Source organism: Panthera pardus, unplaced genomic scaffold, assembly GCF_024362965.1.
Source record: "Panthera pardus isolate Hobbes unplaced genomic scaffold, ASM2436296v1 HiC_scaffold_21, whole genome shotgun sequence".
Lineage (NCBI taxonomy): Eukaryota > Metazoa > Chordata > Mammalia > Carnivora > Felidae > Panthera > Panthera pardus.
Genome location: NW_026526777.1, coordinates 37,291,876 through 37,306,210, shown reverse-complemented (window position 1 = coordinate 37,306,210; position 14,335 = coordinate 37,291,876). Strand labels below are relative to the sequence as shown.

At 39.2% G+C, this 14,335-nt stretch overlaps 1 long non-coding RNA gene across 1 annotated transcript; it reads right to left on the bottom strand.

Annotated features, from left to right (window-relative positions):
* Window positions 1-815: 815 nt before the first annotated feature.
* On the bottom strand, window positions 816-13,950 carry LOC109254867 (uncharacterized). The gene is made up of 3 exons (XR_002075000.2): window positions 13,784-13,950; window positions 7,061-7,158; window positions 816-1,608 (listed from the first exon to the last, which is right to left on the bottom strand). It is a non-coding gene; the product is annotated as an uncharacterized LOC109254867 (long non-coding RNA).
* Window positions 13,951-14,335: the final 385 nt, after the last annotated feature.

The window sequence follows — 14,335 nt, the reverse complement described above, 5'->3', positions numbered from 1 at the left end:
TTTAAAAAATGGTTAAGGGGTGCCTGGGTGGCTCAGTTGGTTGAGCGTCCAACTTTGGCCCAGGTCATGATCCCGCAGTTTGAGCCCCCCATCGGGCCCTGTGCTGACAGTGCGGAGCCTGGAGCCTGCTTCAGAATCTGTGTTTCCCTTTCTCTCTGCCCCTCCCCAGCTCATGTGCTCTCTCTTACCCTCTCTCTCTCTTTCTCAAAAATAAATAAAAACATTGAAAAGATTTTTTTAAATGGTGAAAATGGTGAATTTTATATTATGTACATTTTACCACAATTAAAAAAAAAAAAAACCAAATTATCCACAGTTCAGAGACCAAAACAGTTAGTTACAATGTGGAATATGAAATCATAGCAATGATTTTCATACTCTATTCCATTAAAATCCATTAGTCAACTTCGTACTTCAAACGGCTTTTACTGGTCCATGATTCTGTAACATCGTGCATTGATTATCTGAGAAATATTGGTCTACTAAATTATGCAGATCTTCTAAAAAGTAACTCCCTTAGTTATACAACATAAAAAATACATATTCATTAACATCATTACTAATCTCATCAGAAAAGTCATTAAGTTTGGATAAACTGTTAACCTCATGATCTAAGACAAAGAGGGAAAATGAGTAGTGGATACAGATTTACCAAAATTCTGGTTTTTCCTTGAGAGCTCAACTTTTATCATTGGCAACAAATACAGTACTGTTTGCTATGTGCTCTTACATAGAGATTTAAAATGTGATTTTAAGGCCCTGATTGGGAAGAGCAGCTACTGCCCGAACTGTTCCACAGAAAATGGAAGACAAGATGAAAACCATCTTTGCTGCTTTGATCATATTTATTTTGAGAGTCATTGGACATGGTTTTACTTTCAACAGATTCCTTTACTAAGGACTTGCAATTCTGTGTATCAATTATACTGAGTTTAGTATCATTATATGAAACTATGTTAATATGTATTTTCAAAAATAAAATTTGAGGGGCGCCTGGGTGGCTCAGTCGGTTAAGCGTCCGACTTCAGCTCAGGTCACGATCTCACGGTCCGTGAGTTCGAGCCCCGCATCTGGCTCTGGGCTGATGGCTCAGAGCCTGGAGCCTGCTTCCGATTCTGTGTCTCCCTCTCTCTCTGCCCCTCCCCCGTTCATGCTGTGTCTCTCTCTGTCTCAAAAATAAATAAACGTTGAAAAAAAATAAAAAAATAAAAAAATAAAATTTGAAAAGAGACAACTGTTTACTGAATGCCATCTTTCTCAAGGTACAGAGGTAAAAATAATCCAACTGGCATTGTTTGATGGTTTGAAGTATGTGGGTCTGCTCTACTAATCTTGATAGAGATATTTAAGAGATGGCACTATGAATCTAAATTTTAAAGTATATTTACATTGCATGCAATCAACAAGCAAAATTATACACATAGTTTTTTCCTTAACAAATTGGACACTGTGACTGTAATCATGACAAACCAGTGAAAATGCAAACCAATCACAAAATAAACTCTTTAAACATGATGTGCACAATGCCTCAGAAAGGTTTAACATGTGGTTGTTTCCTCCTTTTGTTTTTACTTCTTTTTTTTCTTTTTTTATGATTCATCTTTTGTCCTAAAAAGAAAAAAATAATCATTTGCTTCAATAAAATAGAGATACATAGACTTTCTTTATTTAAATTTATTTACTTTTGAGTAAGGATTATGTTCACATGGTTCAAAATTTAAAAGGTTAAAAAGTCTCCTTTCCACACCTATCAACCATCCACCTAATTTTTCTCAAAGGCAACAAGTTTTGCAAATTTCTCGTGTATCAGAAACATTTGTATCCAGTTATAGGCCAATAGGTATAAATATTTTTTCCTCCACCACCATTTCCATACACAGTAGCATATTTTATACACCAGTCTGTGACTTAATAACTGGAAGGCCATTCCTAATCGGTAAGAAAAGGATTCCTTAATATTTTTTATGATTGCAATGTATCCCATTGTAAGGATATTCCAGGATCCCCAAGAGCACACTCACTTCTGACATGGACTGAAAAGTTAGGGATTCCCAGCATGATGTGTGACAATATGCATGGAGTATTGCCAACTAGAGAAGCTCACCCAAGCCCTGGTATCCAGAGTTTTTATTAGTGCTCTGTTACATGGACATGACTGACTACCCACATGGCTGGTCTCAATCTCTAGCCCCTCTGGAGGTCCACCTGAAACTGACTATCAGCCTATGCCCCATCCTAAATCACATGATCCAAGGCCCCTAAGCAAACAAAGACACTACCAGGCAAGACATTCCAAGGGTTTCAATATTACCACCCAGAAGTCAAGGGCAAAGGTTAGATCTCTCTTTGGGCAAGGTTAAATTCTTTACTATACACCTGTATTATAATTTATTTATGTATTCTATTGTTGATTGATATTTGGCTTCTTTCTATATTTTGACTGTTATGACCAAAACTGCCATAAACATTCTTGTACATGAAGGTATACTGGAATAAAAGTGCATGAATTTACCCAGAAAATATATGTAGGAGTATGACTGCTAGGTGTTTCATGTGTATTTGATATAATTTATCATTGTTTATTTCATGGCTTCTGGGTTTTGTGAGATATACACATCTCACAAAGGCCTTCCTCTCTGATGAGGGACAGAAGCAGAAAAATGTTTACCCTTAGCCCAGAAGGCTGACCTAAAGCCTGCATAGGTTCAATAAGGATCAAAAAACGTGCTGCTCGCTCCGTTCTTTAAGGGTCTCCTGACTGCCTGTATATCTCACCGATAGTTAATACTGAAGAATGATAAGCACCAGAGGAATCTTGCAAAAGTAGTTTTACAAGTAGAAATTCAAAGAAATTTGAAGAAACTTTTGTAATCTGATACTCCCTGCATGGGCCCTTCTCTTTGATTACTGAGCACATAACCACCAGCCTCACACAGCACAAGTGCAGCTCTTTCTGCCCACAGGTCGTGTCCCCGTGCTGTTTACATAAACTTAGTAAGTTGTGCCGTAAATGTCTCAAGAATTCTTTCTTGACTGTTGCACTCAATGACCCTGCATTACTCTCCAGTTGATTATTTTAATAATCTCCTAGTGGTTTCTTGCGACTCTTTTTGGTTTCTCTTTTTTTTTTTTTTTTTTTGCACTTAGATATTTGATCCATCTGGAACCTACCTGAATACAAGGTTGAAGTATGGACCTGGCTTTAATTTTTTTTCCCAGATAGCTAGTTGTATCAACACTATTTCTTAAATAAGCCAACTTTTCCCTACTGATTTGAGGTGACTCATTTATCAGATATCAAATCTGTCTGTATTTTTTTTCTTGTGTTAGTTCATTGACCTGTCCATCTAGCCATGTACCAATATTTTTTTCTCAGGTACAGAGGTAAACTGACAAAACTGTAAAATATTTAAAGGGTACAATGTGATTATTAGATATATGTATACATTGTGAAAAGATTCCCACCATAGAGTTGATTAACACATCCATCAACTCTCAGGTTTACTTTTTCTTTTTTTTTTTTTAGTGAGAGCATTTAAGTTCAAACTTAATTATAGACACAGTATCATCAACTGCAGTTACTATGTAATAGATTAGGTATTATTCTTACTGCAACTAAAAGTTTGTATCCTTTTATCAACCTCTCTCTCTCTCTCTCTCTCTCTCTCTCTCTCTCTCCCCCAACACCTGGCCCCTGGCAACTATTTCTCTACTGTTTTTATGAGTTCAACGTTTCATTTTTTAGATTCCACACATAAGTAATACCATGCAGTATATGTCTTTCTCTGACTGGCTTATTTCATTTAGCATAATGCCCTCCAGCTTCACCCATGTTGTCACAAAAGGTAAGATACACCCTGTATCTTGGCTATTGTGAATAATGCTCCAATAAATCAGGGAGTGGGGCAGGTGGCTAGTGTCTGACTTTTGATCTCGGCTCAGGTCTTGACCTCGGTGTTATGAGTTCAAACCCTGCACTGGGCTCTGTGCTGGGTGTGGAGTCTACTTAACAGAAACAAACAAACAGGCGCGCCTGGGTGGCTGAGTCAGTTAAGTGTTCCTCTTGATTTTAGCTCACGTCATGATCTCACAGTCTGTGGGACTGAGCCCCGTGTCGTGTCGGGCTTCCCACTGGCTGTCAGTGGAGTCTTCTTGGTTTTCTCTCTCTCCCTTTCTCCCTAACCCTCCCCGGCTCATGTATGCTCTCTCTCTCTCTCAAAACAGATGAGCTTTAAAAAACAAAGAAACCTGGGAGTAGAGGTATGTCTTCAAGACAGTGATCTTGTTTCCTTTGTTTACATACCCAGAAATGAGATTGCTAGATCATATGATAGTTCTATTTGTAATTTTGTTAGGAACTTCGATACAGCTTTTCATAGTGGCTGTACCAGTTTACATTCTCATCAACAGTATACAAAGATTCCCTTTTCTCAACAACCTTGCCAGCATTTGTTATCTTATCTTTTTGATAACAGACATCCTAACAAGTATGAGGGGATATCTCATTGTGATTTAGTGTTTTTAAAATATTTTTCTTATTTTTTATTTTAGAGAGCACACGTGAGAGGTGGAAAGGGACAGAGGGAGAGAAAGAGGGATTTTTTTTTTTTTGAGAGGGAGAGAGAGAGAGAGAGAGAGAGAGAGAGAGAGAGAACAGGGGAGGGACAAAGTGAGAGGCAGAGAGAGAATCTTAAGCAGGCTTCATACCCAGTGCAGAGCCTGTGGGGCTTGATCCTATAAGCCTGGGATAATGACCTGAGCCAAAATCAAGTCAGACGTTCAGCCGACTTAGCCATCCAGGCACCCCACTCTTGCATGGTGGTTTTGGTTTGTATTTCCCTGGTGAGGAGTGTTGCTGGACACCTTTTCATGTACCTGTTGGCCGTTTGCATGTCTTTTTGGAGAAATGTCTATTCAAGTCCTCTGCCCATTTTTAAATTGGGTTTTTTGGGGGTTTTATTTTTTGGTTTGAATTTATGAATTCCTTTTATAAATGTTTAATATTAATACCATATTGGACTGGATGTGTGGTTTGCAAATATTTTCTCCCTCTAAAGGCTCGAGGAAAGAATCTTTCCTTTCCATTTCCAGCTTCTCCTGCCCCCAGATGTTCCTTGGCCTGTGGCACATAACTCCGGTTGCTGGCTTGATAGTCACATGATCCCCCTCGTTCATATCTTCTTACAACACCCTTCTTCTCCTCTTCTCACACCACCACCAGTCACTGGACTCAGGTTCCTCCTATCCCCCTGATTCCAGTGTGATCTAATCTTAACAAAATACACCTGGAAAGACTATTTCCAAATAAGGTCCCTTTCTAAGGTTCTGGGTGGACATGAGTTTTGAAGGGGATACTATTCAACACACTATAGTGTGTATACATTCCTGATATATTGACCCTTTTATCATAATGAAATGTCCCTCTTTGTCTCTAGTAATATATCTCAAAATCTAATTTGTATGTGTTTCATTAGCTTCATAAAATCAATTAAAAGGTATTCTATATCCTTTCATATTCTGGAGGAGATTATCATATATAATATGGGACTCACCTATTCCCTGAAAATCTTAAAAGAACTAAGTGGAAAATCTGCCTATCAATTTGTGTTTTGGATAACATTTATGACTTCTCCCATGAAGAAGTTTTGTTTTGTTAACTCTTTGAGTCAATCTTGGCAATTCAGAGGTACTATACTGCAGTGTTTCTCAATGAGAGTTCTATTTACATTTTGGATGGGTCAATTCTTTATTTTTCAGGATCATCCTTCACATAACAGGACAATTATTTTGGGCCACTAACCACCAAATGCTAGTAACACTCCCCAGTTATTAGGAAAGCTAGATCCATACTCCCATGCATTTCCAAATAGCCCTTGGGAGAGGTCATTTGAGAATCAATGGCATGGTAGTTAAGAAGGTGGACTACAGAGCCAGACTTCTTGGGTTTGAACACAAGCTGGGACACTACTGAACAAAGCTTAGCTGAATTAATCCATCTGGTATCTCGGCTTCCTTATTTGTAAAATCAGAATAGTAATGGCACCTATTTTTAAAAATTTTTTTAAATTTATTTTTGAGAAAGAGAGAAAGAGAGAAAGAAAGAGAGCAGGCAGGGGAGAGGCAGAGAGAGAGGGAGACACAGAATCCGAAGCAGACTCCAGGCTCTGAGCTGTCAGCACAGAGCCTGATGCAGGGCTCGAACCCACAAACCGCGAAATCATGACCTGAGCCAAAGTCGGACGGTTAACTGACTGAGCCACTCAGGCGCCCCAGTAATGGCACCTATTTAATTATTGTTATGATGATTAGTTGATACACCTAAAGTTCTTAAAATAATATCTGGTACATAGTACGTGTTTGATAAATATTAGCGAACATTATTCTACCAATTTGTCATCTCAACATGTTTTTATGTGACTGGATAATATTTTGAAATGTCAACTTTTCTTTTCCTTTTGGCTCATCTTTTTCTTACCTCTCCTCCCTCTTATTCCTTCTCTTATTCCTTACTCCTTGTAGGCAGCTAGGCAGCTGTGAGCTCATTGTTTTAGGGACAGAATAAAGCAGGGTAGTAAACAGAAAAAAAAGAATTCTTCCTGAATTTGATTTCTAAAATTGTAAGCCATTAGGAGAATAGAGAAGGTTCCATATATAGATACAATATTTGGGAGAAATATAACTGGAGAGAATTGGACTGAGTCTCACTTCCCCATACCCCCACCCCAAGCTGCAACAAGACTAGAAAGAAATTTTCAGACTAAGGAAGAAGAAAATAGATATTGTGGGGAAGTGATAGGAGTATACAAGTTGATAGACCTCAAAAAGATAAACCCTGTACTCTGATTCATTGGACACCAGAGAAGTAGTAAGGATCCATGCAAATACGAGGAATCTAAGGCCGGGGGAAAGGGAGGCTATACTCTGAGCTGTGGGATAGTAACATGATACCAGAGAAAAAATGAGCAGGAGGACAGATTATGCTGACCAGGCTTTAAATCACCTTGCATTTGGTATCCCTGCATGGCGTGACATGGAAGTAACAGAGAGAGAGCCACCATACCTGATGGGACTAGGCAGACAGGAATGAAGACATCTCAGTAGCAAATAGCATGGATCAATGGCAGGACCAGACAGAACGACGGACATCTCAAAAGGTACCTGAATGAACAGATAACACTGAAGTCTAGTTGAGTATCTTCCCCCCACCCATGCTGTGGAAACATGAAAACCACTCCCTGCTTCCTCATCTCTCTATCCCCATCCCTCAAACTCCAAATTGGCAGACAGCAGGTTTCATCCCTCTCCAGTTGAGTGAAGCCTTCGAAAAGAAAATAAGAATTATAGAAAAATTAATTTGGATTTCTTGTATAACTGGGTTGTAGACAGATTTATAGGTCTACATAAGCAGAGTCATTAACATTTTCATGTTCTAAGTTTTTAGAGCAATATATCTGTTGATATATCCTTTATTTTTTAATGTTTATTATAATAATAAACTTTTTTTAGTCTTTGCATTTGCTTATATTTCTTTTTTTTTTCAACTCAGTTTGTCAAAGGTTTGAATCTAAAATTAGAAGAAAGCAAATGGGATGGAGACAATTGTTTTTCATCATAAACCGTCCACACTCCTTGATCTTTTAATCATGTGCATGCATTATGTTGCTGAAGGTTTTAAACTATGTTTTGAAAGAATGAATGGTAAGCAAGGAGACAGAGCCAAGAAACATAAACTATATTTTATGAAACACAGTTTTATACAGAAAAATTGGCATTGTGGCTGGAGGGATTGTCGAAGTCAAGGGTAGGATTTTAAGAGAGATTCTGGACAAACTACAGTGCTTTTTTTTTTTTTAACTTAAAAAATCTACTTTTAAATTTGCATACAGTATGAGTGTGTGTGCACACAGTACTATGCATTTTAACACACGCATAAATTCTTTTAACAACCATTAACAGTATACAGAACAATTCCAGTATCTCAAAAAATTCCTTCATGTTACTCCTTTGCAGTCAGACCCTTTCAAAACCTTTAAACCTTAGCAATCACTGGTGTGCTCTCTGTCCCTTTAGTTTTGCCTTTTCCAGAATATCAAATAAATGGAATCATACAGTATGTAACCATTTGAGATTGGCTTCCTTTGCTTAATAAACACATTTGAGTTGCTGCATATATCAATAGTTTCTTCCTTTTTTTTTTTTAATGTTTATTTTTGAGAGAGAGAGAAAGAGAGAAACAGAGCACCAGTGGGGGAGGAACAGAGAAAGAGGGAGACACAGAATCCAAAGCAGGCACCAGGCTCTGAGCTGTCAGCACAGAATCTGACGTGGGGCTCGAACCCACAAACTGCGAGATCATGACCTGAGCTGAAGTCGATGCTTAACCGACTGAGTCGCCCAGGCGCCCCATTAGTTTGTTCCTTTTTATTTCTGCATACTATTCCATTGTATGGATGAATCACAATGTGTTTATCCATTTACACACTGAACGGCATTTAGTTCATGTAGTTTTTCTTGTTTAGTGTGCTAACATGGTGAATTACACTGACTGATGTTCAAACGTTGAACCAGCTTTGCTTTGGGACATTTCGGACAATTACTAAAAATGCTGCTATAAACATTTATGTACGTATTTTTGTGTTAACGTATGCTTTCATTTCTCTGAGACAAACATACAGAAGTGGAATTGTTGGATTATATGGTAAATGTATGTTTAACTTCATTATAAGAAACTGAACAACTGCTTTCCAAAGTGGCTGTACTATTTTGCATTCCTGTAGCAACTGTTCTGGTTTCTCCACATCTTTGCTGGCACTTAGTCCTGTTACTTATTTTATCCATTTTAATAGATGTGTAATATTTCTTGTGGTTTTAATCTACATTTCCCTAATGATTAATGATGCTGAACATCTTTTCATGTGCTTATTTGCCATCTGTATACCTTTAGTGAAGTGTCTGTTCAAACTTTGCCCGTTTTTTATTGAGTTGTTTTCTTGTTAGGTTTTGAAAATTCTTTAAATATTTTGGACACAAGACTTTTGTGACATTTAGCCATACCTTTCATCTTCTTTTTCTTTTTCATACCTTTCATTTTCTTTGTAGTATCCTTCATGTAGCAAAATATTTTAATTTTGGTAAAGTCCAATTTATCAATCTTTTCTTTTAAAAAAATTTTTTTAATGTTTATCCATTTTTTTGAGAGATGGAGAGAGAGCACGAGTGAGGAAGGGGCAGAGAGAGAGGGAGACACAGAACCTGAAGCAGGCTCTAAGCTCTGAGCTGTCAGCATGGAGCCCAACACGGGGCTTGAACCCATGGACCGTGAGATCATGACCTGAAGTCAGACACTTAACCAACTGAGCCACCCAGGCACCCCATATCAGTCTTCTCCTTTAAATATGGTGCTTTCGGTATTGTATCTAAGAACTCTTTGCCTAATCCAAAGTCACAAAAATTGTTTTCTCTTATGTTTTCCTCAAGAGTTTCATATTTTAACTTTTACTTTTAGGTCTACGATCCAGCTTTGATTTAATATTTATATGTGGTGTGAGATGTAGGTCAAGGTTCATTTTTTCACATGTGGATATCCAGTTTTTCCAGCACCATGTATAGAAAGGGCTGTGCTTTCTTCATTGAATTGCATTTGCACCTCTGTCAAAAATGAGTTGGCCAATTTTTGTGGGTCTATTTCTGGACTCTATTCTATTCCATTGGTCTATGTGTCTATCCTTTCACCAATACCATATTGTCTTGATTACTATAGCTTCATAGTATGCCATACAACTAGATTGTGTGGATTCTTCAACTTTGCTCTTCACTTGTAAAGTTGTTTTTGCTATTCTAGTTCCTTTATCTTTCCTTATAACTTTTAGATTCAACTAATCTATATGTACAAAAATCCTGATAGGATTTTTATTGCAGTTGTATTAAATGCACAGATCAATTTGGGAAGAATTGACATCTTAACTATACTGAATCTTTAATCCATGAATGCTGTATGGGTGTCCATTGCTTTCTTTCATTGGCATTTTGTACTTTTCGGCATAAAGATCCTGCACATATTTTGTTAGATTTACACCTAAGTATTTCATTTGTGGGAGAGAGGAGTGGGTCACCTTCCAATTGTTCATTGCTAGTGTAGAAACACAATTGTTTCACCTTTTACCTGACACCCTACTAAATTCATTTCTTAACATTAGGACCTCTATGTAGATTTTTGAGCTTTACTACATAGACAGTTATGTCATCTGAAAATCAAGATAAATTTATTTCTTCCTTTCCAATCAGAATGCCTTTTATTTTTCTTCCTTACTCCAACTGCTAGGACTTCACCAAAATATTGGGTATGAGTAGGGAAAATGTACATCCTTGTCAGGTTCCCAATCTTGGGAGGAGGGAACATTCAGTCTTTCCCCCATTAAGTGTGATGTAACTCTAGGTTTTGTGGATGCCTTTAATCAGAGCCCTTCTATTCCTAGATTGTTTTTTTTTCTTAACATTGAGATATAAAGACAGCCACATACGTTATAAATGTTATGGTTATATTCTATTTGTTTGCTGAAGTAAAAATGCACAATTTTTAAGATAGAAACAAATGCATAGAAAAGTAGTGAATGCCATCTCTTGAAGAGACTACTAAGACCATGTCAAACGCTACCACCCCTCCTCACTCTTCATTATCTCTCTGCCATTTTACCCATGTGGTCTCTTTGATGGAGTAGGCGTAGGGATGCTGAATTGCCAGAGCAGTTTTGCTTGGAAAGCCAGAATCTGGCCAGGCACATCTCAACTGCTCAAGGAGTCCCAGCCTGAGAGTCCTCTTGTGAAGTCCTCAGATGATGGTCATTACCATAGCTATTAAAGAACCAATGACCTCTAAATGGGTTGTATTCTTTTTTGGGGCTCCAGACATGAATTTGACCTCATCTTGGATGAACCAAATTTTTATTTATTTATTTATTTGTTTATTTTTAGGAGCACAGATGAAACCTCTCAGGTTTGTGATGCTGAGTTTTAAAAAATCATGGATGTTGAATTTTGTTTAGTGTTTTTTTTTTTTGTTTTTTTTTTGCATCTATTCAGAGGATCATGTAGTGTTTCCTGTTTAGTCTGTTAATGTGGTAGATTATACTGATTTCTGAATGTTGAGCCAGACTTGAATTCCTAGGATAAATGACACATGGTCACAAAGCATTTTTCTTCTAACATGTTGGATTCAATCTGCTAAATTTCTTGAGGATTCTTGCATCTTTGTTCATGAGAAATATGGATTTGGTTTTGTCTATATTGGTTTTATCTGATTTTGGTCTCAGATAATTTTGATTTCATAAAAATGAGTTGGGAAGTCTTCTTTCTTCTATCTGCTGGAAGAGCTTGTGTAGAACTATTATTTTGTCTTTCAATGTTTGGTAAAATTCACCAGTGAAGCCATCTGGACTTTTAAATACAAATTTGATTCCTTTAATAGTTACAGTACTATTCAGCTTATCTGTTTCTTCTTGGGTACATTTTGGTAGCTTTGATAGTGGTCTATTTCATCTGAGTTGTTGAATTTGTGAGTATATAGTTGTTCATATTATTCCCTTATTATCCACTGGGTCAGTAATGATACTCTCTTTGAACATGTATACATCAGGAATGACACAGTACGATCAAAAACAGATAAAAAAGAGAAGGTATGTAACTACGGCTGCACAGGCCTCAAGCCTTGTTATCATGGACTCCTTCCTGTCTTTAAATTCTATATCCAGTCAGGTACCACATCCTTTTGATTTGTCCTTGCCAGTATTTCTTGCAGTTTCCCTCCATTTCCATTACTGCTTGGCACAGCCCTGTAATATCTCCTAAACTATCTACCTAATTATTCCACTGCCTGCCTAACCAGTCTCACTGCTTTTTCCCACTTTAATTCACCCTTCACACTCCTGCCAGGCTTTATTTCTTAACTTCCAATGGTTCCACTCTGCCTACAAGATAAGGATCCTCTACTTCTGGTTTAGTCTTGCCTTTTGAATTGCAGTCCATTGTATCCTCCTAAATCAGGGGGGTCTTTAACATGCAAGCTTTGGAAGGGAGAGATGGGTCATGAATCTCCTAAAATTAGAGTATAAAATGTGATATGAATGTGAACTTTATTTCCAAGGCAAGGTTCCAACCATTATCAGATGTTCAAAATGAAAAAGAAAAAAAAAAAGTGCTAGGAAAAGCCTTCAACCTAATCTTTGTTTCTATAATGTCTCAAGAATACACTATTAAAAAAACAAAACAAAACACAATACAGCCTCTCCAACAGTTCTCACATCAGTAGTAATCACTCATTTCTCTGAACTTAAGAGTCACATAACTTTAATGATCTAGCCTAACCTTAACATTTTACAGATGAGGACATAATCTAGCAGTTAACAAATTTGTCCAAAGTGGCTCCTGTAGAACTTTTCTGTGCAACTGAGTGCTGGTGTGCTATTTTGCTGGTCTTTTTTTATGAATAAATTTCATATTTCTCCTTGAGGTCAGGAACTAAACCTCAGAGTTCTTTGAAACTCCAATTATCTTTACTGTCTTACATAAACTAGCTGCTCAAATGTTTGCTGAGAACAGTGATAATGAAAAAGTCATACTGAGGCAAAGGAAGAGGGCTGGTTAGCGAGTACTGGGTTAGGAATACATTTTTAAGAAGCATAATAAGCACATTTGGAGGACACAAAATATTAGTAAGCTCAGATCTTAGCCTCTGATATAATGTGAACTCTCAAGAGTCTGCACGAGGAGAGCTCTGACAGTTCCTAGACAGAGGCCAAATTTCCACAAACAGGGATGCTCGAGACAGCATTCAGAAACAATTCCTCAGAAGCAACTAACAGGGGGATGTCCAGGTATCGTTAAAGAGAAAGGACTACAGCACCTGCTTTTGAGTGAGCTACGCAATGGATTCGAATTTCAACTCCACCACATCCATGCTATGTCACCTTGAACAAATTATTGAACTTTCCTGTGCTTCGGTTTACTCATTTGTATCTCCCTAAAGATTGTCGCAATGATTAAAATAATGCCTGTGAAGTGCTTAGGTCAGGGTCTTAACGCCTAAGGCACTCCTTCATTAATTGTTGCTATTATTTAACGAGAAGAAGGGTTTGGGGACGGAAGGAGGGCGCTATGCGGAGAGGGATGGTCCGTTCCGTCGGAAGCGGGAAGATTCTGTAGCAGACAGGTAAGGTATATTAAGAGAAGGGCGAGGAGGGGCGCCTGGGTGGCGCAGTCGGTTAAGCGTCCGACTTCAGCCAGGTCACGATCTCGCGGTCCGTGAGTTCGAGCCCCGCGTCAGGCTCTGGGCTGATGGCTCGGAGCCTGGAGCCTGTTTCCGATTCTGTGTCTCCCTCTCTCTCTGCCCCTCCCCCGTTCATGCTCTGTCTCTCTCTGTCCCAAAAAAAAAGAAAATAAAAAGAGAAGGGCGAGGAGTCGCGTTTCCATGGTGTGTACCCGCAGGACCCCTCAGTGGCAGCGAGAGGAAGGGCTGGGAGAAGTGTCAGACCAAGAACACACCCTCCACAGTATATATACGAGAAACCAGAGATCGGCTAAGATGAATGAAGCGTAGGAGAAAGGTCTTATCTTTTAGGGAAACCTGGAGCTTTGGAAGCGGCCTCATTTGGGAAGAGGAGGAGGACAGCCCAGGGCGTGGCCGAGAGGTCGGGAGAGACGTTGAGGGGCGGTGGGGGAAGCGGGAAGGGGAAGAAAACGCCAATGCGGCCCTTTTCCAGTCACTGGACTGACTGCGACCGTCACTTACAGGAAACTGTAGGGGAAACGACCATTTGGGGCGGGCTCGACACTCCCTGCACGACGATGCCTAGGAAACACCGAAGCAAAAGCCACGGAGCCGGATATTCTACCACGCGGTCGTTGCGCGACTGCAACGCGCTGGGGCAGCAGCCCAGGAGGCGCCCCGCCCACGACGCAGAGAGGGGCGTGGCCACGGGCCACATCCGGCCGCGAGTCCTTTAGCCGGGGCTGCGGGCGCGGGGGCGGTTCTGCACTGGCTGTCACGCTCTTCAGAGGGCGTTTCCGCACGCGACGTCGGGAACCTGCAGCCGTTAGGCAGATTGTCGCCAAATGGCAGCCTTTTTCCGGTATTTGTTTGGTATTCCATTTCAAATTCTATAGTGGATTGCTGCCAAATGGCAGAGGCTTCCTGGGATTTGGTTTTCCATAGATTAGTTTGCCCAGATTTGATACCAGTACAATATTGAGATTTCTCATCCAGCACTGTGGATATTTCTCCGTTAATTCAAGTCTTCCCTCGTTATTCAGCTGAAGTCTTCCAGTTTCCTTGGTGTTTTGC